The sequence below is a fragment of the Anarhichas minor genome, unplaced genomic scaffold (assembly GCF_050575085.1).
Source record: "Anarhichas minor isolate MPS153535 unplaced genomic scaffold, ASM5057508v1 ptg000069l, whole genome shotgun sequence".
Lineage (NCBI taxonomy): Eukaryota > Metazoa > Chordata > Actinopteri > Perciformes > Anarhichadidae > Anarhichas > Anarhichas minor.
The window spans coordinates 317001-332409 of record NW_027466515.1 but is presented as its reverse complement, the minus strand read 5'-3'; the positions used below and the strand labels follow the sequence as shown (position 1 = coordinate 332409).

Below are 15409 nucleotides of genomic sequence, written 5' to 3'. Positions count from 1 at the left end.
TGCTAGAATTTGAACCCAGGATCTCCTGTTTACAAGACAGGCACTTTGACCAACTAAGCCACAGCGCCTCTGTGAAGGTTTTTTTAACAAATTTCATACGGTCGTTAATTTTCTCAAATATGAGAGCAAAAAGTTGAAGTCAAGACTACCCAGGAGAGGCGCTGCTGGGATTTGAACCCAGGATCTCCTGTTTACTAGACAGGCACTTTGACCAACTAAGCCACAGCACCTCCGTGAAGGGCTTTTTGAAAAATACTAAACTGTCTTTAATTTTCACAAATATGAAACCAAAAAGTTGAAGTTTACACTGTATTGTAACAGACAGTGCGTCACTAAAAAGATTCAGTCTGATCCTTTCTCATTTAGCGCTCTGACTATTTTTCTCTTTGAGGCACTGCTGGGATTTGAACCCAGGATTTCCTGTTTACAAGACAGGCACTTTGACCAACTAAGCCACAGCGCCTCTCTGAAGGTCTTTTTAACAAATTTCATACGGTCGTTAATTTTCTCAAATATGAGAGCAAAAAGTTGAAGTCAAGACTACCCAGGAGAGGCGCTGCTGGGATTTGAACCCAGGATCTCCTGTTTACTAGACAGGCACTTTGACCAACTAAGCCACAGCACCTCCGTGAAGGGCTTTTTGAAAAATACTAAACTGTCTTTAATTTTCACAAATATGAAACCAAAAAGTTGAAGTTTACACTGTATTGTAACAGACAGTGCGTCACTAAAAAGATTCAGTCTGATCCTTTCTCATTTAGCGCTCTGACTATTTTTCTCTTTGAGGCACTGCTGGGATTTGAACCCAGGATTTCCTGTTTACAAGACAGGCACTTTGACCAACTAAGCCACAGTGCCTATCTGACTGACTATTCCTTAGATTTTGAACTTTCGGTCATATTCACAGATATGAAACAATAAAGCTGAAGGGTACACTGCTTTGTCACAGGCACTGCTGGGATTTGAACCCAGGATCTCCTGTTTACGAGACAGGCACTTCGACCAACTAAGCCACAGCACCTCTGTGAAGGTCTTTTTCACAAATTCTAAACCGTCTTTAATTTTCACCAATATGAAACCAAAAAGTTGAAGTCTACACTGTATTGCAGCAGGCAGTGCGTCACCAAAAAGATTCAGTCTGATCCTTTCTCATTTAGTTCTGTGACTATTTTTGTCTTTGAGGTGTTGCTAGAATTTGAACCCAGGATCTCCTGTTTACAAGACAGGCACTTTGACCAACTAAGCCACAGCGCCTCTGTGAAGGTTTTTTTAACAAATTTCATACGGTCGTTAATTTTCTCAAATATGAGAGCAAAAAGTTGAAGTCAAGACTACCCAGGAGATGCGCTGCTGGGATTTGAACCCAGGATCTCCTGTTTACTAGACAGGCACTTTGACCAACTAAGCCACAGCACCTCCGTGAAGGGCTTTTTGAAAAATACTAAACTGTCTTTAATTTTCACAAATATGAAACCAAAAAGTTGAAGTTTACACTGTATTGTAACAGACAGTGCGTCACTAAAAAGATTCAGTCTGATCCTTTCTCATTTAGCGCTCTGACTATTTTTCTCTTTGAGGCACTGCTGGGATTTGAACCCAGGATTTCCTGTTTACAAGACAGGCACTTTGACCAACTAAGCCACAGCGCCTCTGTGAAGGTCTTTTTAACAAATTTCATACGGTCGTTAATTTTCTCAAATATGAGAGCAAAAAGTTGAAGTCAAGACTACCCAGGAGAGGCGCTGCTGGGATTTGAACCCAGGATCTCCTGTTTACTAGACAGGCACTTTGACCAACTAAGCCACAGCACCTCCGTGAAGGGCTTTTTGAAAAATACTAAACTGTCTTTAATTTTCACAAATATGAAACCAAAAAGTTGAAGTCTACACTGTATTGCAGCAGGCAGTGCGTCACCAAAAAGATTCAGTCTGATCCTTTCTCATTTAGTTCTGTGACTATTTTTGTCTTTGAGGTGTTGCTAGAATTTGAACCCAGGATCTCCTGTTTACAAGACAGGCACTTTGACCAACTAAGCCACAGCGCCTCTGTGAAGGTTTTTTTAACAAATTTCATACGGTCGTTAATTTTCTCAAATATGAGAGCAAAAAGTTGAAGTCAAGACTACCCAGGAGAGGCGCTGCTGGGATTTGAACCCAGGATCTCCTGTTTACTAGACAGGCACTTTGACCAACTAAGCCACAGCACCTCCGTGAAGGGCTTTTTGAAAAATACTAAACTGTCTTTAATTTTCACAAATATGAAACCAAAAAGTTGAAGTCTACACTGTATTGCAGCAGGCAGTGCGTCACCAAAAAGATTCAGTCTGATCCTTTCTCATTTAGTTCTGTGACTATTTTTGTCTTTGAGGTGTTGCTAGAATTTGAACCCAGGATCTCCTGTTTACAAGACAGGCACTTTGACCAACTAAGCCACAGCGCCTCTGTGAAGGTTTTTTTAACAAATTTCATACGGTCGTTAATTTTCTCAAATATGAGAGCAAAAAGTTGAAGTCAAGACTACCCAGGAGAGGCGCTGCTGGGATTTGAACCCAGGATCTCCTGTTTACTAGACAGGCACTTTGACCAACTAAGCCACAGCACCTCCGTGAAGGGCTTTTTGAAAAATACTAAACTGTCTTTAATTTTCACAAATATGAAACCAAAAAGTTGAAGTTTACACTGTATTGTAACAGACAGTGCGTCACTAAAAAGATTCAGTCTGATCCTTTCTCATTTAGCGCTCTGACTATTTTTCTCTTTGAGGCACTGCTGGGATTTGAACCCAGGATTTCCTGTTTACAAGACAGGCACTTTGACCAACTAAGCCACAGCGCCTCTGTGAAGGTCTTTTTAACAAATTTCATACGGTCGTTAATTTTCTCAAATATGAGAGCAAAAAGTTGAAGTCAAGACTACCCAGGGGAGGCGCTGCTGGGATTTGAACCCAGGATCTCCTGTTTACTAGACAGGCACTTTGACCAACTAAGCCACAGCACCTCCGTGAAGGGCTTTTTGAAAAATACTAAACTGTCTTTAATTTTCACAAATATGAAACCAAAAAGTTGAAGTCTACACTGTATTGCAGCAGGCAGTGCGTCACCAAAAAGATTCAGTCTGATCCTTTCTCATTTAGTTCTGTGACTATTTTTGTCTTTGAGGTGTTGCTAGAATTTGAACCCAGGATCTCCTGTTTACAAGACAGGCACTTTGACCAACTAAGCCACAGCGCCTCTGTGAAGGTTTTTTTAACAAATTTCATACGGTCGTTAATTTTCTCAAATATGAGAGCAAAAAGTTGAAGTCAAGACTACCCAGGAGAGGCGCTGCTGGGATTTGAACCCAGGATCTCCTGTTTACTAGACAGGCACTTTGACCAACTAAGCCACAGCACCTCCGTGAAGGGCTTTTTGAAAAATACTAAACTGTCTTTAATTTTCACAAATATGAAACCAAAAAGTTGAAGTTTACACTGTATTGTAACAGACAGTGCGTCACTAAAAAGATTCAGTCTGATCCTTTCTCATTTAGCGCTCTGACTATTTTTCTCTTTGAGGCACTGCTGGGATTTGAACCCAGGATTTCCTGTTTACAAGACAGGCACTTTGACCAACTAAGCCACAGCGCCTCTGTGAAGGTCTTTTTAACAAATTTCATACGGTCGTTAATTTTCTCAAATATGAGAGCAAAAAGTTGAAGTCAAGACTACCCAGGAGAGGCACTGCTGGGATTTGAACCCAGGATCTCCTGTTTACTAGACAGGCACTTTGACCAACTAAGCCACAGCACCTCCGTGAAGGGCTTTTTGAAAAATACTAAACTGTCTTTAATTTTCACAAATATGAAACCAAAAAGTTGAAGCTTACACTGTATTGTAACAGACAGTGCGTCACTAAAAAGATTCAGTCTGATCCTTTCTCATTTAGCGCTCTGACTATTTTTCTCTTTGAGGCACTGCTGGGATTTGAACCCAGGATTTCCTGTTTAAAAGACAGGCACTTTGACCAACTAAGCCACAGCGCCTCTGTGAAGGTCTTTTTAACAAATTTCATACGGTCGTTAATTTTCTCAAATATGAGAGCAAAAAGTTGAAGTCAAGACTACCCAGGAGAGGCGCTGCTGGGATTTGAACCCGGGATCTCCTGTTTACTAGACAGGCACTTTGACCAACTAAGCCACAGCACCTCCGTGAAGGGCTTTTTGAAAAATACTAAACTGTCTTTAATTTTCACAAATATGAAACCAAAAAGTTGAAGCTTACACTGTATTGTAACAGACAGTGCGTCACTAAAAAGATTCAGTCTGATCCTTTCTCATTTAGGGCTCTGACTATTTTTGTCTTTGAGGCACTGCTGGGATTTGAACCCAGGATCTCCTGTTTACAAGACAGGCACTTTAACCAACTAAGCCACAGCACCTCTGTGAAGGTCTTTTTAACAAATGTTATACGGTCGTTAATTTTCTCAAATATGAGAGCAAAAAGTTGAAGTCAAGACTACCCAGGTGAGGCGCTGCTGGGATTTGAACCCAGGATCTCCTGTTTACTAGACAGGCACTTTAACCAACTAAGCCACAGCGCCTCGCTGACTGACTTTTCCTTAGATTTTTAACTTTCGGTCATATTCACAGATATGAAACAATAAAGCTGAAGGCTACTCTGCTTTGTCACAGGCACTGCTGGGAATTGAACCGAGGATCTCCTGTTTACAAGACAGGCACTTTGACCAACTAAGCCACAGCACCTCCGTGAAGGTCTTTTTGAAAAATACTAAACTGTCTTTAATTTTCACAAATATGAAACCAAAAAGTTGAAGTTTACACTGTATTGTAACAGACAGTGCGTCACTAAAAAGATTCAGTCTGATCCTTTCTCATTTAGCGCTCTGACTATTTTTCTCTTTGAGGCACTGCTGGGATTTGAACCCAGGATTTCCTGTTTACAAGACAGGCACTTTGACCAACTAAGCCACAGTGCCTATCTGACTTACTATTCCTTAGATTTTGAACTTTCGGTCATATTCACAGATATGAAACAAGAAAGCTGAAGGGTACACTGCTTTGTCACAGGCACTGCTGGGATTTGAACCCAGGATCTCCTGTTTACGAGACAGGCACTTCGACCAACTAAGCCACAGCACCTCTGTGAAGGTCTTTTTCACAAATTCTAAACCGTCTTTAATTTTCACCAATATGAAACCAAAAAGTTGAAGTCTACACTGTATTGCAGCAGGCAGTGCGTCACCAAAAAGATTCAGTCTGATCCTTTCTCATTTAGTTCTGTGACTATTTTTGTCTTTGAGGTGTTGCTGGAATTTGAACCCAGGATCTCCTGTTTACAAGACAGGCACTTTGACCAACTAAGCCACAGCGCCTCTGTGAAGGTTTTTTTAACAAATTTCATACGGTCGTTAATTTTCTCAAATATGAGAGCAAAAAGTTGAAGTCAAGAGTACCCAGGAGAGGCGCTGCTGGGATTTGAACCCAGGATCTCCTGTTTACTAGACAGGCACTTTGACCAACTAAGCCACAGCACCTCCGTGAAGGGCTTTTTGAAAAATACTAAACTGTCTTTAATTTTCACAAATATGAAACCAAAAAGTTGAAGTTTACACTGTATTGTAACAGACAGTGCGTCACTAAAAAGATTCAGTCTGATCCTTTCTCATTTAGCGCTCTGACTATTTTTCTCTTCGAGGCACTGCTGGGATTTGAACCCAGGATTTCCTGTTTACAAGACAGGCACTTTGACCAACTAAGCCACAACGCCTCTGTGAAGGTCTTTTTAACAAATTTCATACGGTCGTTAATTTTCTCAAATATGAGAGCAAAAAGTTGAAGTCAAGACTACCCAGGAGAGGCGCTGCTGGGATTTGAACCCAGGATCTCCTGTTTACTAGACAGGCACTTTGACCAACTAAGCCACAGCACCTCCGTGAAGGGCTTTTTGAAAAATACTAAACTGTCTTTAATTTTCACAAATATGAAACCAAAAAGTTGAAGTTTACACTGTATTGTAACAGACAGTGCGTCACTAAAAAGATTCAGTCTGATCCTTTCTCATTTAGCGCTCTGACTATTTTTCTCTTTGAGGCACTGCTGGGATTTGAAGCCAGGATTTCCTGTTTACAAGACAGGCACTTTGACCAACTAAGCCACAACGCCTCTGTGAAGGTCTTTTTAACAAATTTCATACGGTCGTTAATTTTCTCAAATATGAGAGCAAAAAGTTGAAGTCAAGACTACCCAGGAGAGGCGCTGCTGGGATTTGAACCCAGGATCTCCTGTTTACTAGACAGGCACTTTGACCAACTAAGCCACAGCACCTCCGTGAAGGGCTTTTTGAAAAATACTAAACTGTCTTTAATTTTCACAAATATGAAACCAAAAAGTTGAAGTTTACACTGTATTGTAACAGACAGTGCGTCACTAAAAAGATTCAGTCTGATCCTTTCTCATTTAGCGCTCTGACTATTTTTCTCTTTGAGGCACTGCTGGGATTTGAACCCAGGATTTCCTGTTTACAAGACAGGCACTTTGACCAACTAAGCCACAACGCCTCTGTGAAGGTCTTTTTAACAAATTTCATACGGTCGTTAATTTTCTCAAATATGAGAGCAAAAAGTTGAAGTCAAGACTACCCAGGAGAGGCGCTGCTGGGATTTGAACCCAGGATCTCCTGTTTACTAGACAGGCACTTTGACCAACTAAGCCACAGCACCTCCGTGAAGGGCTTTTTGAAAAATACTAAACTGTCTTTAATTTTCACAAATATGAAACCAAAAAGTTGAAGTTTACACTGTATTGTAACAGACAGTGCGTCACTAAAAAGATTCAGTCTGATCCTTTCTCATTTAGCGCTCTGACTATTTTTCTCTTTGAGGCACTGCTGGGATTTGAACCCAGGATCTCCTGTTTACAAGACAGGCACTTTAACCAATTAAGCCACAGCACCTCTGTGAAGGTCTTTTTAACAAATGTTATACGGTCGTTAATTTTCTCAAATATGAGAGCAAAAAGTTGAAGTCAAGACTACCCAGGTGAGGCGCTGCTGGGATTTGAACCCAGGATCTCCTGTTTACTAGACAGGCACTTCAACCAACTAAGCCACAGCACCTCGCTGACTGACTTTTCCTTAGATTTTTAACTTTCGGTCATATTCACAGATATGAAACAATAAAGCTGAAGGCTACTCTGCTTTGTCACAGGCACTGCTGGGAATTGAACCCAGGATCTCCTGTTTACAAGACAGGCACTTTGACCAACTAAGCCACAACGCCTCTGTGAAGGTCTTTTTAACAAATTTCATACGGTCGTTAATTTTCTCAAATATGAGAGCAAAAAGTTGAAGTCAAGACTACCCAGGAGAGGCGCTGCTGGGATTTGAACCCAGGATTTCCTGTTTACAAGACAGGCACTTTGACCAACTAAGCCACAGTGCCAATCTGACTTACTATTCCTTAGATTTTGAACTTTCGGTCATATTCACAGATATGAAACAAGAAAGCTGAAGGGTACACTGCTTTGTCACAGGAACTGCTGGGATTTGAACCCAGGATCTCCTGTTTACGAGACAGGCACTTCGACCAACTAAGCCACAGCACCTCTGTGAAGGTCTTTTTCACAAATTCTAAACCGTCTTTAATTTTCACCAATATGAAACCAAAAAGTTGAAGTCTACACTGTATTGCAGCAGGCAGTGCGTCACCAAAAAGATTCAGTCTGATCCTTTCTCATTTAGTTCTGTGACTATTTTTGTCTTTGAGGTGTTGCTGGAATTTGAACCCAGGATCTCCTGTTTACAAGACAGGCACTTTGACCAACTAAGCCACAGCGCCTCTGTGAAGGTTTTTTTAACAAATTTCATACGGTCGTTAATTTTCTCAAATATGAGAGCAAAAAGTTGAAGTCAAGAGTACCCAGGAGAGGCGCTGCTGGGATTTGAACCCAGGATCTCCTGTTTACTAGACAGGCACTTTGACCAACTAAGCCACAGCACCTCCGTGAAGGGCTTTTTGAAAAATACTAAACTGTCTTTAATTTTCACAAATATGAAACCAAAAAGTTGAAGTTTACACTGTATTGTAACAGACAGTGCGTCACTAAAAAGATTCAGTCTGATCCTTTCTCATTTAGCGCTCTGACTATTTTTCTCTTTGAGGCACTGCTGGGATTTGAACCCAGGATTTCCTGTTTACAAGACAGGCACTTTGACCAACTAAGCCACAACGCCTCTGTGAAGGTCTTTTTAACAAATTTCATACGGTCGTTAATTTTCTCAAATATGAGAGCAAAAAGTTGAAGTCAAGACTACCCAGGAGAGGCGCTGCTGGGATTTGAACCCAGGATCTCCTGTTTACTAGACAGGCACTTTGACCAACTAAGCCACAGCACCTCCGTGAAGGGCTTTTTGAAAAATACTAAACTGTCTTTAATTTTCACAAATATGAAACCAAAAAGTTGAAGTTTACACTGTATTGTAACAGACAGTGCGTCACTAAAAAGATTCAGTGTGATCCTTTCTCATTTAGCGCTCTGACTATTTTTCTCTTTGAGGCACTGCTGGGATTTGAACCCAGGATTTCCTGTTTACAAGACAGGCACTTTGACCAACTAAGCCACAACGCCTCTGTGAAGGTCTTTTTAACAAATTTCATACGGTCGTTAATTTTCTCAAATATGAGAGCAAAAAGTTGAAGTCAAGACTACCCAGGAGAGGCGCTGCTGGGATTTGAACCCAGGATCTCCTGTTTACTAGACAGGCACTTTGACCAACTAAGCCACAGCACCTCCGTGAAGGGCTTTTTGAAAAATACTAAACTGTCTTTAATTTTCACAAATATGAAACCAAAAAGTTGAAGTTTACACTGTATTGTAACAGACAGTGCGTCACTAAAAAGATTCAGTGTGATCCTTTCTCATTTAGCGCTCTGACTATTTTTGTCTTTGAGGCACTGCTGGGATTTGAACCCAGGATTTCCTGTTTACAAGACAGGCACTTTGACCAACTAAGCCACAACGCCTCTGTGAAGGTCTTTTTAACAAATTTCATACGGTCGTTAATTTTCTTAAATATGAGAGCAAAAAGTTGAAGTCAAGACTACCCAGGAGAGGCGCTGCTGGGATTTGAACCCAGGATCTCCTGTTTACTAGACAGGCACTTTGACCAACTAAGTCACAGCACCTCCGTGAAGGGCTTTTTGAAAAATACTAAACTGTCTTTAATTTTCACAAATATGAAACCAAAAAGTTGAAGTTTACACTGTATTGTAACAGACAGTGCGTCACTAAAAAGATTCAGTCTGATCCTTTCTCATTTAGCGCTCTGACTATTTTTCTCTTTGAGGCACTGCTGGGATTTGAACCCAGGATCTCCTGTTTACAAGACAGGCACTTTAACCAACTAAGCCACAGCACCTCTGTGAAGGTCTTTTTAACAAATGTTATACGGTCGTTAATTTTCTCAAATATGAGAGCAAAAAGTTGAAGTCAAGACTACCCAGGAGAGGCGCTGCTGGGATTTGAACCCAGGATCTCCTGTTTACTAGACAGGCACTTTGACCAACTAAGCCACAGCACCTCCGTGAAGGGCTTTTTGAAAAATACTAAACTGTCTTTAATTTTCACAAATATGAAACCAAAAAGTTGAAGTTTACACTGTATTGTAACAGACAGTGCGTCACTAAAAAGATTTAGTCTGATCCTTTCTCATTTAGCGCTCTGACTATTTTTCTCTTTGAGGCACTGCTGGGATTTGAACCCAGGATTTCCTGTTTACAAGACAGGCACTTTGACCAACTAAGCCACAACGCCTCTGTGAAGGTCTTTTTAACAAATTTCATACGGTCGTTAATTTTCTCAAATATGAGAGCAAAAAGTTGAAGTCAAGACTACCCAGGAGAGGCGCTGCTGGGATTTGAACCCAGGATCTCCTGTTTACTAGACAGGCACTTTGACCAACTAAGCCACAGCACCTCCGTGAAGGGCTTTTTGAAAAATACTAAACTGTCTTTAATTTTCACAAATATGAAACCAAAAAGTTGAAGTTTACACTGTATTGTAACAGACAGTGCGTCACTAAAAAGATTCAGTCTGATCCTTTCTCATTTAGCGCTCTGACTATTTTTCTCTTTGAGGCACTGCTGGGATTTGAACCCAGGATTTCCTGTTTACAAGACAGGCACTTTGACCAACTAAGCCACAACGCCTCTGTGAAGGTCTTTTTAACAAATTTCATACGGTCGTTAATTTTCTCAAATATGAGAGCAAAAAGTTGAAGTCAAGACTACCCAGGAGAGGCGCTGCTGGGATTTGAACCCAGGATCTCCTGTTTACTAGACAGGCACTTTGACCAACTAAGCCACAGCACCTCCGTGAAGGGCTTTTTGAAAAATACTAAACTGTCTTTAATTTTCACAAATATGAAACCAAAAAGTTGAAGTTTACACTGTATTGTAACAGACAGTGCGTCACTAAAAAGATTCAGTCTGATCCTTTCTCATTTAGCGCTCTGACTATTTTTCTCTTTGAGGCACTGCTGGGATTTGAACCCAGGATTTCCTGTTTACAAGACAGGCACTTTGACCAACTAAGCCACAACGCCTCTGTGAAGGTCTTTTTAACAAATTTCATACGGTCGTTAATTTTCTCAAATATGAGAGCAAAAAGTTGAAGTCAAGACTACCCAGGAGAGGCGCTGCTGGGATTTGAACCCAGGATCTCCTGTTTACTAGACAGGCACTTTGACCAACTAAGCCACAGCACCTCCGTGAAGGGCTTTTTGAAAAATACTAAACTGTCTTTAATTTTCACAAATATGAAACCAAAAAGTTGAAGTTTACACTGTATTGTAACAGACAGTGCGTCACTAAAAAGATTCAGTGTGATCCTTTCTCATTTAGCGCTCTGACTATTTTTGTCTTTGAGGCACTGCTGGGATTTGAACCCAGGATTTCCTGTTTACAAGACAGGCACTTTGACCAACTAAGCCACAACGCCTCTGTGAAGGTCTTTTTAACAAATTTCATACGGTCGTTAATTTTCTCAAATATGAGAGCAAAAAGTTGAAGTCAAGACTACCCAGGTGAGGCGCTGCTGGGATTTGAACCCAGGATCTCCTGTTTACTAGACAGGCACTTCAACCAACTAAGCCACAGCACCTCGCTGACTGACTTTTCCTTAGATTTTTAACTTTCGGTCATATTCACAGATATGAAACAATAAAGCTGAAGGCTACTCTGCTTTGTCACAGGCACTGCTGGGAATTGAACCCAGGATCTCCTGTTTACAAGACAGGCACTTTGACCAACTAAGCCACAACGCCTCTGTGAAGGTCTTTTTAACAAATTTCATACGGTCGTTAATTTTCTCAAATATGAGAGCAAAAAGTTGAAGTCAAGACTACCCAGGAGAGGCGCTGCTGGGATTTGAACCCAGGATCTCCTGTTTACTAGACAGGCACTTTGACCAACTAAGCCACAGCACCTCCGTGAAGGGCTTTTTGAAAAATACTAAACTGTCTTTAATTTTCACAAATATGAAACCAAAAAGTTGAAGTTTACACTGTATTGTAACAGACAGTGCGTCACTAAAAAGATTCAGTCTGATCCTTTCTCATTTAGCGCTCTGACTATTTTTCTCTTTGAGGCACTGCTGGGATTTGAACCCAGGATTTCCTGTTTACAAGACAGGCACTTTGACCAACTAAGCCACAACGCCTCTGTGAAGGTCTTTTTAAGAAATTTCATACGGTCGTTAATTTTCTCAAATATGAGAGCAAAAATTTGAAGTCAAGACTACCCAGGAGAGGCGCTGCTGGGATTTGAACCCAGGATCTCCTGTTTACTAGACAGGCACTTTGACCAACTAAGCCACAGCACCTCCGTGAAGGGCTTTTTGAAAAATACTAAACTGTCTTTAATTTTCACAAATATGAAACCAAAAAGTTGAAGTTTACACTGTATTGTAACAGACAGTGCGTCACTAAAAAGATTCAGTGTGATCCTTTCTCATTTAGCGCTCTGACTATTTTTCTCTTTGAGGCACTGCTGGGATTTGAACCCAGGATTTCCTGTTTACAAGACAGGCACTTTGACCAACTAAGCCACAACGCCTCTGTGAAGGTCTTTTTAAGAAATTTCATACGGTCGTTAATTTTCTCAAATATGAGAGCAAAAAGTTGAAGTCAAGATTACCCAGGAGAGGCGCTGCTGGGATTTGAACCCAGGATCTCCTGTTTACTAGACAGGCACTTTGACCAACTAAGCCACAGCACCTCCGTGAAGGGCTTTTTGAAAAATACTAAACTGTCTTTAATTTTCACAAATATGAAACCAAAAAGTTGAAGTTTACACTGTATTGTAACAGACAGTGCGTCACTAAAAAGATTCAGTGTGATCCTTTCTCATTTAGCGCTCTGACTATTTTTCTCTTTGAGGCACTGCTGGGATTTGAACCCAGGATTTCCTGTTTACAAGACAGGCACTTTGACCAACTAAGCCACAACGCCTCTGTGAAGGTCTTTTTAACAAATTTCATACGGTCGTTAATTTTCTCAAATATGAGAGCAAAAAGTTGAAGTCAAGACTACCCAGGAGAGGCACTGCTGGGATTTGAACCCAGGATCTCCTGTTTACTAGACAGGCACTTTGACCAACTAAGTCACAGCACCTCCGTGAAGGGCTTTTTGAAAAATACTAAACTGTCTTTAATTTTCACAAATATGAAACCAAAAAGTTGAAGTTTACACTGTATTGTAACAGACAGTGCGTCACTAAAAAGATTCAGTCTGATCCTTTCTCATTTAGCGCTCTGACTATTTTTCTCTTTGAGGCACTGCTGGGATTTGAACCCAGGATCTCCTGTTTACAAGACAGGCACTTTAACCAACTAAGCCACAGCACCTCTGTGAAGGTCTTTTTAACAAATGTTATACGGTCGTTAATTTTCTCAAATATGAGAGCAAAAAGTTGAAGTCAAGACTACCCAGGTGAGGCGCTGCTGGGATTTGAACCCAGGATCTCCTGTTTACTAGACAGGCACTTTAACCAACTAAGCCACAGCGCCTCGCTGACTGACTTTTCCTTAGATTTTTAACTTTCGGTCATATTCACAGATATGAAACAATAAAGCTGAAGGCTACTCTGCTTTGTCACAGGCACTGCTGGGAATTGAACCCAGGATCTCCTGTTTACAAGACAGGCACTTTGACCAACTAAGCCACAGCACCTCCGTGAAGGTCTTTTTGAAAAATACTAAACTGTCTTTAATTTTCACAAATATGAAACCAAAAAGTTGAAGTTTACACTGTATTGTAACAGACAGTGCGTCACTAAAAAGATTCAGTCTGATCCTTTCTCATTTAGCGCTCTGACTATTTTTCTCTTTGAGGCACTGCTGGGATTTGAACCCAGGATTTCCTGTTTACAAGACGGGCACTTTGACCAACTAAGCCACAGTGCCTATCTGACTTACTATTCCTTAGATTTTGAACTTTCGGTCATATTCACAGATATGAAACAAGAAAGCTGAAGGGTACACTGCTTTGTCACAGGCACTGCTGGGATTTGAACCCAGGATCTCCTGTTTACGAGACAGGCACTTCGACCAACTAAGCCACAGCACCTCTGTGAAGGTCTTTTTCACAAATTCTAAACCGTCTTTAATTTTCACCAATATGAAACCAAAAAGTTGAAGTCTACACTGTATTGCAGCAGGCAGTGCGTCACCAAAAAGATTCAGTCTGATCCTTTCTCATTTACTTCTGTGACTATTTTTGTCTTTGAGGTGTTGCTGGAATTTGAACCCAGGATCTCCTGTTTACAAGACAGGCACTTTGACCAACTAAGCCACAGCACCTCCGTGAAGGGCTTTTTGAAAAATACTAAACTGTCTTTAATTTTCACAAATATGAAACCAAAAAGTTGAAGTTTACACTGTATTGTAACAGACAGTGCGTCACTAAAGAGATTCAGTCTGATCCTTTCTCATTTAGCGCTCTGACTATTTTTCTCTTTGAGGCACTGCTGGGATTTGAACCCAGGATTTCCTGTTTACAAGACAGGCACTTTGACCAACTAAGCCACAACGCCTCTGTGAAGGTCTTTTTAACAAATTTCATACGGTCGTTAATTTTCTCAAATATGAGAGCAAAAAGTTGAAGTCAAGACTACCCAGGAGAGGCGCTGCTGGGATTTGAACCCAGGATCTCCTGTTTACTAGACAGGCACTTTGACCAACTAAGCCACAGCACCTCCGTGAAGGGCTTTTTGAAAAATACTAAACTGTCTTTAATTTTCACAAATATGAAACCAAAAAGTTGAAGTTTACACTGTATTGTAACAGACAGTGCGTCACTAAAAAGATTCAGTCTGATCCTTTCTCATTTAGCGCTCTGACTATTTTTCTCTTTGAGGCACTGCTGGGATTTGAACCCAGGATTTCCTGTTTACAAGACAGGCACTTTGACCAACTAAGCCACAACGCCTCTGTGAAGGTCTTTTTAACAAATTTCATACGGTCGTTAATTTTCTCAAATATGAGAGCAAAAATTTGAAGTCAAGACTACCCAGGAGAGGCGCTGCTGGGATTTGAACCCAGGATCTCCTGTTTACTAGACAGGCACTTTGACCAACTAAGCCACAGCACCTCCGTGAAGGGCTTTTTGAAAAATACTAAACTGTCTTTAATTTTCACAAATATGAAACCAAAAAGTTGAAGTTTACACTGTATTGTAACAGACAGTGCGTCACTAAAAAGATTCAGTCTGATCCTTTCTCATTTAGCGCTCTGACTATTTTTCTCTTTGAGGCACTGCTGGGATTTGAACCCAGGATTTCCTGTTTACAAGACAGGCACTTTGACCAACTAAGCCACAACGCCTCTGTGAAGGTCTTTTTAACAAATTTTATACGGTCGTTAATTTTCTCAAATATGAGAGCAAAAAGTTGAAGTCAAGACTACCCAGGAGAGGCGCTGCTGGGATTTGAACCCAGGATCTCCTGTTTACTAGACAGGCACTTTGACCAACTAAGCCACAGCACCTCCGTGAAGGGCTTTTTGAAAAATACTAAACTGTCTTTAATTTTCACAAATATGAAACCAAAAAGTTGAAGTTTACACTGTATTGTAACAGACAGTGCGTCACTAAAAAGATTCAGTCTGATCCTTTCTCATTTAGCGCTCTGACTATTTTTCACTTTGAGGATCCTGTGTTCACTTTGAACACAGGATCTCCTGTTTACTAGACAGGCACTTTGACCACACATGCCACAACGCTTGTGTGGATGACTTTATGACAAATTTCAAACCTTCGTTAATTTTCACAAATATGAAACCAAAAAGTTGAAATCTTCACTGTTTTGTGACAGGCACTTCTGGGATTTGAATACAGGATCTGTTCTTCTCTAATGATAAAC

General features: G+C 40.7%; 73 non-coding genes across 73 annotated transcripts; all 73 read right to left on the bottom strand.

Moving 5' to 3' along the window:
* Window positions 1-156: 156 nt before the first annotated feature.
* Window positions 157-230, bottom strand: trnat-agu (transfer RNA threonine (anticodon AGU)). Its single transcript has one exon. It is a non-coding gene; the product is annotated as a tRNA-Thr (tRNA).
* A 159-nt stretch (window positions 231-389) lies between these two features.
* trnat-ugu (transfer RNA threonine (anticodon UGU)) lies at window positions 390-463 on the bottom strand. Its single transcript has one exon. It is a non-coding gene; the product is annotated as a tRNA-Thr (tRNA).
* An 88-nt stretch (window positions 464-551) lies between these two features.
* Window positions 552-625, bottom strand: trnat-agu (transfer RNA threonine (anticodon AGU)). Its single transcript has one exon. It is a non-coding gene; the product is annotated as a tRNA-Thr (tRNA).
* Window positions 626-784: 159 nt separating this feature from the next.
* Window positions 785-858, bottom strand: trnat-ugu (transfer RNA threonine (anticodon UGU)). Its single transcript has one exon. It is a non-coding gene; the product is annotated as a tRNA-Thr (tRNA).
* Window positions 859-947: 89 nt separating this feature from the next.
* trnat-cgu (transfer RNA threonine (anticodon CGU)) lies at window positions 948-1021 on the bottom strand. The gene has a single exon. It is a non-coding gene; the product is annotated as a tRNA-Thr (tRNA).
* Window positions 1022-1340: 319 nt separating this feature from the next.
* On the bottom strand, window positions 1341-1416 carry trnat-agu (transfer RNA threonine (anticodon AGU)). The gene has a single exon. It is a non-coding gene; the product is annotated as a tRNA-Thr (tRNA).
* A 159-nt stretch (window positions 1417-1575) lies between these two features.
* trnat-ugu (transfer RNA threonine (anticodon UGU)) lies at window positions 1576-1649 on the bottom strand. The gene has a single exon. It is a non-coding gene; the product is annotated as a tRNA-Thr (tRNA).
* An 88-nt stretch (window positions 1650-1737) lies between these two features.
* On the bottom strand, window positions 1738-1811 carry trnat-agu (transfer RNA threonine (anticodon AGU)). Its single transcript has one exon. It is a non-coding gene; the product is annotated as a tRNA-Thr (tRNA).
* A 321-nt stretch (window positions 1812-2132) lies between these two features.
* On the bottom strand, window positions 2133-2206 carry trnat-agu (transfer RNA threonine (anticodon AGU)). The gene has a single exon. It is a non-coding gene; the product is annotated as a tRNA-Thr (tRNA).
* A 321-nt stretch (window positions 2207-2527) lies between these two features.
* On the bottom strand, window positions 2528-2601 carry trnat-agu (transfer RNA threonine (anticodon AGU)). Its single transcript has one exon. It is a non-coding gene; the product is annotated as a tRNA-Thr (tRNA).
* A 159-nt stretch (window positions 2602-2760) lies between these two features.
* Window positions 2761-2834, bottom strand: trnat-ugu (transfer RNA threonine (anticodon UGU)). The gene has a single exon. It is a non-coding gene; the product is annotated as a tRNA-Thr (tRNA).
* An 88-nt stretch (window positions 2835-2922) lies between these two features.
* On the bottom strand, window positions 2923-2996 carry trnat-agu (transfer RNA threonine (anticodon AGU)). Its single transcript has one exon. It is a non-coding gene; the product is annotated as a tRNA-Thr (tRNA).
* A 321-nt stretch (window positions 2997-3317) lies between these two features.
* trnat-agu (transfer RNA threonine (anticodon AGU)) lies at window positions 3318-3391 on the bottom strand. The gene has a single exon. It is a non-coding gene; the product is annotated as a tRNA-Thr (tRNA).
* A 159-nt stretch (window positions 3392-3550) lies between these two features.
* trnat-ugu (transfer RNA threonine (anticodon UGU)) lies at window positions 3551-3624 on the bottom strand. Its single transcript has one exon. It is a non-coding gene; the product is annotated as a tRNA-Thr (tRNA).
* Window positions 3625-3712: 88 nt separating this feature from the next.
* On the bottom strand, window positions 3713-3786 carry trnat-agu (transfer RNA threonine (anticodon AGU)). Its single transcript has one exon. It is a non-coding gene; the product is annotated as a tRNA-Thr (tRNA).
* Window positions 3787-3945: 159 nt separating this feature from the next.
* On the bottom strand, window positions 3946-4019 carry trnak-uuu (transfer RNA lysine (anticodon UUU)). The gene has a single exon. It is a non-coding gene; the product is annotated as a tRNA-Lys (tRNA).
* An 88-nt stretch (window positions 4020-4107) lies between these two features.
* On the bottom strand, window positions 4108-4181 carry trnat-agu (transfer RNA threonine (anticodon AGU)). The gene has a single exon. It is a non-coding gene; the product is annotated as a tRNA-Thr (tRNA).
* Window positions 4182-4340: 159 nt separating this feature from the next.
* On the bottom strand, window positions 4341-4414 carry trnat-ugu (transfer RNA threonine (anticodon UGU)). The gene has a single exon. It is a non-coding gene; the product is annotated as a tRNA-Thr (tRNA).
* Window positions 4415-4502: 88 nt separating this feature from the next.
* trnat-agu (transfer RNA threonine (anticodon AGU)) lies at window positions 4503-4576 on the bottom strand. Its single transcript has one exon. It is a non-coding gene; the product is annotated as a tRNA-Thr (tRNA).
* Window positions 4577-4665: 89 nt separating this feature from the next.
* trnat-ugu (transfer RNA threonine (anticodon UGU)) lies at window positions 4666-4739 on the bottom strand. Its single transcript has one exon. It is a non-coding gene; the product is annotated as a tRNA-Thr (tRNA).
* A 159-nt stretch (window positions 4740-4898) lies between these two features.
* Window positions 4899-4972, bottom strand: trnat-ugu (transfer RNA threonine (anticodon UGU)). The gene has a single exon. It is a non-coding gene; the product is annotated as a tRNA-Thr (tRNA).
* Window positions 4973-5061: 89 nt separating this feature from the next.
* On the bottom strand, window positions 5062-5135 carry trnat-cgu (transfer RNA threonine (anticodon CGU)). Its single transcript has one exon. It is a non-coding gene; the product is annotated as a tRNA-Thr (tRNA).
* Window positions 5136-5294: 159 nt separating this feature from the next.
* On the bottom strand, window positions 5295-5368 carry trnat-ugu (transfer RNA threonine (anticodon UGU)). Its single transcript has one exon. It is a non-coding gene; the product is annotated as a tRNA-Thr (tRNA).
* An 88-nt stretch (window positions 5369-5456) lies between these two features.
* Window positions 5457-5530, bottom strand: trnat-agu (transfer RNA threonine (anticodon AGU)). The gene has a single exon. It is a non-coding gene; the product is annotated as a tRNA-Thr (tRNA).
* Window positions 5531-5689: 159 nt separating this feature from the next.
* Window positions 5690-5763, bottom strand: trnat-ugu (transfer RNA threonine (anticodon UGU)). The gene has a single exon. It is a non-coding gene; the product is annotated as a tRNA-Thr (tRNA).
* Window positions 5764-5851: 88 nt separating this feature from the next.
* On the bottom strand, window positions 5852-5925 carry trnat-agu (transfer RNA threonine (anticodon AGU)). Its single transcript has one exon. It is a non-coding gene; the product is annotated as a tRNA-Thr (tRNA).
* Window positions 5926-6084: 159 nt separating this feature from the next.
* Window positions 6085-6158, bottom strand: trnat-ugu (transfer RNA threonine (anticodon UGU)). Its single transcript has one exon. It is a non-coding gene; the product is annotated as a tRNA-Thr (tRNA).
* Window positions 6159-6246: 88 nt separating this feature from the next.
* trnat-agu (transfer RNA threonine (anticodon AGU)) lies at window positions 6247-6320 on the bottom strand. The gene has a single exon. It is a non-coding gene; the product is annotated as a tRNA-Thr (tRNA).
* Window positions 6321-6479: 159 nt separating this feature from the next.
* trnat-ugu (transfer RNA threonine (anticodon UGU)) lies at window positions 6480-6553 on the bottom strand. Its single transcript has one exon. It is a non-coding gene; the product is annotated as a tRNA-Thr (tRNA).
* An 88-nt stretch (window positions 6554-6641) lies between these two features.
* trnat-agu (transfer RNA threonine (anticodon AGU)) lies at window positions 6642-6715 on the bottom strand. The gene has a single exon. It is a non-coding gene; the product is annotated as a tRNA-Thr (tRNA).
* Window positions 6716-6874: 159 nt separating this feature from the next.
* trnat-ugu (transfer RNA threonine (anticodon UGU)) lies at window positions 6875-6948 on the bottom strand. The gene has a single exon. It is a non-coding gene; the product is annotated as a tRNA-Thr (tRNA).
* Window positions 6949-7036: 88 nt separating this feature from the next.
* Window positions 7037-7110, bottom strand: trnat-agu (transfer RNA threonine (anticodon AGU)). The gene has a single exon. It is a non-coding gene; the product is annotated as a tRNA-Thr (tRNA).
* An 89-nt stretch (window positions 7111-7199) lies between these two features.
* trnat-ugu (transfer RNA threonine (anticodon UGU)) lies at window positions 7200-7273 on the bottom strand. Its single transcript has one exon. It is a non-coding gene; the product is annotated as a tRNA-Thr (tRNA).
* Window positions 7274-7361: 88 nt separating this feature from the next.
* On the bottom strand, window positions 7362-7435 carry trnat-ugu (transfer RNA threonine (anticodon UGU)). Its single transcript has one exon. It is a non-coding gene; the product is annotated as a tRNA-Thr (tRNA).
* An 89-nt stretch (window positions 7436-7524) lies between these two features.
* On the bottom strand, window positions 7525-7598 carry trnat-cgu (transfer RNA threonine (anticodon CGU)). The gene has a single exon. It is a non-coding gene; the product is annotated as a tRNA-Thr (tRNA).
* A 159-nt stretch (window positions 7599-7757) lies between these two features.
* On the bottom strand, window positions 7758-7831 carry trnat-ugu (transfer RNA threonine (anticodon UGU)). The gene has a single exon. It is a non-coding gene; the product is annotated as a tRNA-Thr (tRNA).
* An 88-nt stretch (window positions 7832-7919) lies between these two features.
* trnat-agu (transfer RNA threonine (anticodon AGU)) lies at window positions 7920-7993 on the bottom strand. Its single transcript has one exon. It is a non-coding gene; the product is annotated as a tRNA-Thr (tRNA).
* Window positions 7994-8152: 159 nt separating this feature from the next.
* trnat-ugu (transfer RNA threonine (anticodon UGU)) lies at window positions 8153-8226 on the bottom strand. Its single transcript has one exon. It is a non-coding gene; the product is annotated as a tRNA-Thr (tRNA).
* An 88-nt stretch (window positions 8227-8314) lies between these two features.
* On the bottom strand, window positions 8315-8388 carry trnat-agu (transfer RNA threonine (anticodon AGU)). The gene has a single exon. It is a non-coding gene; the product is annotated as a tRNA-Thr (tRNA).
* A 159-nt stretch (window positions 8389-8547) lies between these two features.
* trnat-ugu (transfer RNA threonine (anticodon UGU)) lies at window positions 8548-8621 on the bottom strand. The gene has a single exon. It is a non-coding gene; the product is annotated as a tRNA-Thr (tRNA).
* Window positions 8622-8709: 88 nt separating this feature from the next.
* On the bottom strand, window positions 8710-8783 carry trnat-agu (transfer RNA threonine (anticodon AGU)). The gene has a single exon. It is a non-coding gene; the product is annotated as a tRNA-Thr (tRNA).
* Window positions 8784-8942: 159 nt separating this feature from the next.
* trnat-ugu (transfer RNA threonine (anticodon UGU)) lies at window positions 8943-9016 on the bottom strand. Its single transcript has one exon. It is a non-coding gene; the product is annotated as a tRNA-Thr (tRNA).
* An 88-nt stretch (window positions 9017-9104) lies between these two features.
* trnat-agu (transfer RNA threonine (anticodon AGU)) lies at window positions 9105-9178 on the bottom strand. The gene has a single exon. It is a non-coding gene; the product is annotated as a tRNA-Thr (tRNA).
* A 159-nt stretch (window positions 9179-9337) lies between these two features.
* On the bottom strand, window positions 9338-9411 carry trnat-ugu (transfer RNA threonine (anticodon UGU)). Its single transcript has one exon. It is a non-coding gene; the product is annotated as a tRNA-Thr (tRNA).
* An 88-nt stretch (window positions 9412-9499) lies between these two features.
* Window positions 9500-9573, bottom strand: trnat-agu (transfer RNA threonine (anticodon AGU)). Its single transcript has one exon. It is a non-coding gene; the product is annotated as a tRNA-Thr (tRNA).
* Window positions 9574-9732: 159 nt separating this feature from the next.
* trnat-ugu (transfer RNA threonine (anticodon UGU)) lies at window positions 9733-9806 on the bottom strand. Its single transcript has one exon. It is a non-coding gene; the product is annotated as a tRNA-Thr (tRNA).
* An 88-nt stretch (window positions 9807-9894) lies between these two features.
* On the bottom strand, window positions 9895-9968 carry trnat-agu (transfer RNA threonine (anticodon AGU)). Its single transcript has one exon. It is a non-coding gene; the product is annotated as a tRNA-Thr (tRNA).
* A 159-nt stretch (window positions 9969-10127) lies between these two features.
* On the bottom strand, window positions 10128-10201 carry trnat-ugu (transfer RNA threonine (anticodon UGU)). Its single transcript has one exon. It is a non-coding gene; the product is annotated as a tRNA-Thr (tRNA).
* Window positions 10202-10289: 88 nt separating this feature from the next.
* Window positions 10290-10363, bottom strand: trnat-agu (transfer RNA threonine (anticodon AGU)). The gene has a single exon. It is a non-coding gene; the product is annotated as a tRNA-Thr (tRNA).
* A 159-nt stretch (window positions 10364-10522) lies between these two features.
* Window positions 10523-10596, bottom strand: trnat-ugu (transfer RNA threonine (anticodon UGU)). Its single transcript has one exon. It is a non-coding gene; the product is annotated as a tRNA-Thr (tRNA).
* Window positions 10597-10684: 88 nt separating this feature from the next.
* Window positions 10685-10758, bottom strand: trnat-agu (transfer RNA threonine (anticodon AGU)). Its single transcript has one exon. It is a non-coding gene; the product is annotated as a tRNA-Thr (tRNA).
* A 159-nt stretch (window positions 10759-10917) lies between these two features.
* On the bottom strand, window positions 10918-10991 carry trnat-ugu (transfer RNA threonine (anticodon UGU)). The gene has a single exon. It is a non-coding gene; the product is annotated as a tRNA-Thr (tRNA).
* An 88-nt stretch (window positions 10992-11079) lies between these two features.
* trnat-agu (transfer RNA threonine (anticodon AGU)) lies at window positions 11080-11153 on the bottom strand. The gene has a single exon. It is a non-coding gene; the product is annotated as a tRNA-Thr (tRNA).
* Window positions 11154-11242: 89 nt separating this feature from the next.
* Window positions 11243-11316, bottom strand: trnat-ugu (transfer RNA threonine (anticodon UGU)). The gene has a single exon. It is a non-coding gene; the product is annotated as a tRNA-Thr (tRNA).
* An 88-nt stretch (window positions 11317-11404) lies between these two features.
* On the bottom strand, window positions 11405-11478 carry trnat-agu (transfer RNA threonine (anticodon AGU)). The gene has a single exon. It is a non-coding gene; the product is annotated as a tRNA-Thr (tRNA).
* A 159-nt stretch (window positions 11479-11637) lies between these two features.
* Window positions 11638-11711, bottom strand: trnat-ugu (transfer RNA threonine (anticodon UGU)). The gene has a single exon. It is a non-coding gene; the product is annotated as a tRNA-Thr (tRNA).
* An 88-nt stretch (window positions 11712-11799) lies between these two features.
* On the bottom strand, window positions 11800-11873 carry trnat-agu (transfer RNA threonine (anticodon AGU)). Its single transcript has one exon. It is a non-coding gene; the product is annotated as a tRNA-Thr (tRNA).
* Window positions 11874-12032: 159 nt separating this feature from the next.
* trnat-ugu (transfer RNA threonine (anticodon UGU)) lies at window positions 12033-12106 on the bottom strand. The gene has a single exon. It is a non-coding gene; the product is annotated as a tRNA-Thr (tRNA).
* Window positions 12107-12194: 88 nt separating this feature from the next.
* trnat-agu (transfer RNA threonine (anticodon AGU)) lies at window positions 12195-12268 on the bottom strand. Its single transcript has one exon. It is a non-coding gene; the product is annotated as a tRNA-Thr (tRNA).
* A 159-nt stretch (window positions 12269-12427) lies between these two features.
* trnat-ugu (transfer RNA threonine (anticodon UGU)) lies at window positions 12428-12501 on the bottom strand. Its single transcript has one exon. It is a non-coding gene; the product is annotated as a tRNA-Thr (tRNA).
* An 88-nt stretch (window positions 12502-12589) lies between these two features.
* On the bottom strand, window positions 12590-12663 carry trnat-agu (transfer RNA threonine (anticodon AGU)). The gene has a single exon. It is a non-coding gene; the product is annotated as a tRNA-Thr (tRNA).
* A 159-nt stretch (window positions 12664-12822) lies between these two features.
* On the bottom strand, window positions 12823-12896 carry trnat-ugu (transfer RNA threonine (anticodon UGU)). Its single transcript has one exon. It is a non-coding gene; the product is annotated as a tRNA-Thr (tRNA).
* Window positions 12897-12984: 88 nt separating this feature from the next.
* Window positions 12985-13058, bottom strand: trnat-agu (transfer RNA threonine (anticodon AGU)). Its single transcript has one exon. It is a non-coding gene; the product is annotated as a tRNA-Thr (tRNA).
* Window positions 13059-13147: 89 nt separating this feature from the next.
* On the bottom strand, window positions 13148-13221 carry trnat-ugu (transfer RNA threonine (anticodon UGU)). The gene has a single exon. It is a non-coding gene; the product is annotated as a tRNA-Thr (tRNA).
* A 159-nt stretch (window positions 13222-13380) lies between these two features.
* Window positions 13381-13454, bottom strand: trnat-ugu (transfer RNA threonine (anticodon UGU)). Its single transcript has one exon. It is a non-coding gene; the product is annotated as a tRNA-Thr (tRNA).
* An 89-nt stretch (window positions 13455-13543) lies between these two features.
* On the bottom strand, window positions 13544-13617 carry trnat-cgu (transfer RNA threonine (anticodon CGU)). Its single transcript has one exon. It is a non-coding gene; the product is annotated as a tRNA-Thr (tRNA).
* A 159-nt stretch (window positions 13618-13776) lies between these two features.
* On the bottom strand, window positions 13777-13850 carry trnat-ugu (transfer RNA threonine (anticodon UGU)). Its single transcript has one exon. It is a non-coding gene; the product is annotated as a tRNA-Thr (tRNA).
* A 159-nt stretch (window positions 13851-14009) lies between these two features.
* trnat-ugu (transfer RNA threonine (anticodon UGU)) lies at window positions 14010-14083 on the bottom strand. Its single transcript has one exon. It is a non-coding gene; the product is annotated as a tRNA-Thr (tRNA).
* An 88-nt stretch (window positions 14084-14171) lies between these two features.
* trnat-agu (transfer RNA threonine (anticodon AGU)) lies at window positions 14172-14245 on the bottom strand. Its single transcript has one exon. It is a non-coding gene; the product is annotated as a tRNA-Thr (tRNA).
* Window positions 14246-14404: 159 nt separating this feature from the next.
* On the bottom strand, window positions 14405-14478 carry trnat-ugu (transfer RNA threonine (anticodon UGU)). The gene has a single exon. It is a non-coding gene; the product is annotated as a tRNA-Thr (tRNA).
* Window positions 14479-14566: 88 nt separating this feature from the next.
* trnat-agu (transfer RNA threonine (anticodon AGU)) lies at window positions 14567-14640 on the bottom strand. The gene has a single exon. It is a non-coding gene; the product is annotated as a tRNA-Thr (tRNA).
* Window positions 14641-14799: 159 nt separating this feature from the next.
* On the bottom strand, window positions 14800-14873 carry trnat-ugu (transfer RNA threonine (anticodon UGU)). Its single transcript has one exon. It is a non-coding gene; the product is annotated as a tRNA-Thr (tRNA).
* An 88-nt stretch (window positions 14874-14961) lies between these two features.
* Window positions 14962-15035, bottom strand: trnat-agu (transfer RNA threonine (anticodon AGU)). The gene has a single exon. It is a non-coding gene; the product is annotated as a tRNA-Thr (tRNA).
* Between the last annotated feature and the right edge of the window lie 374 nt (window positions 15036-15409).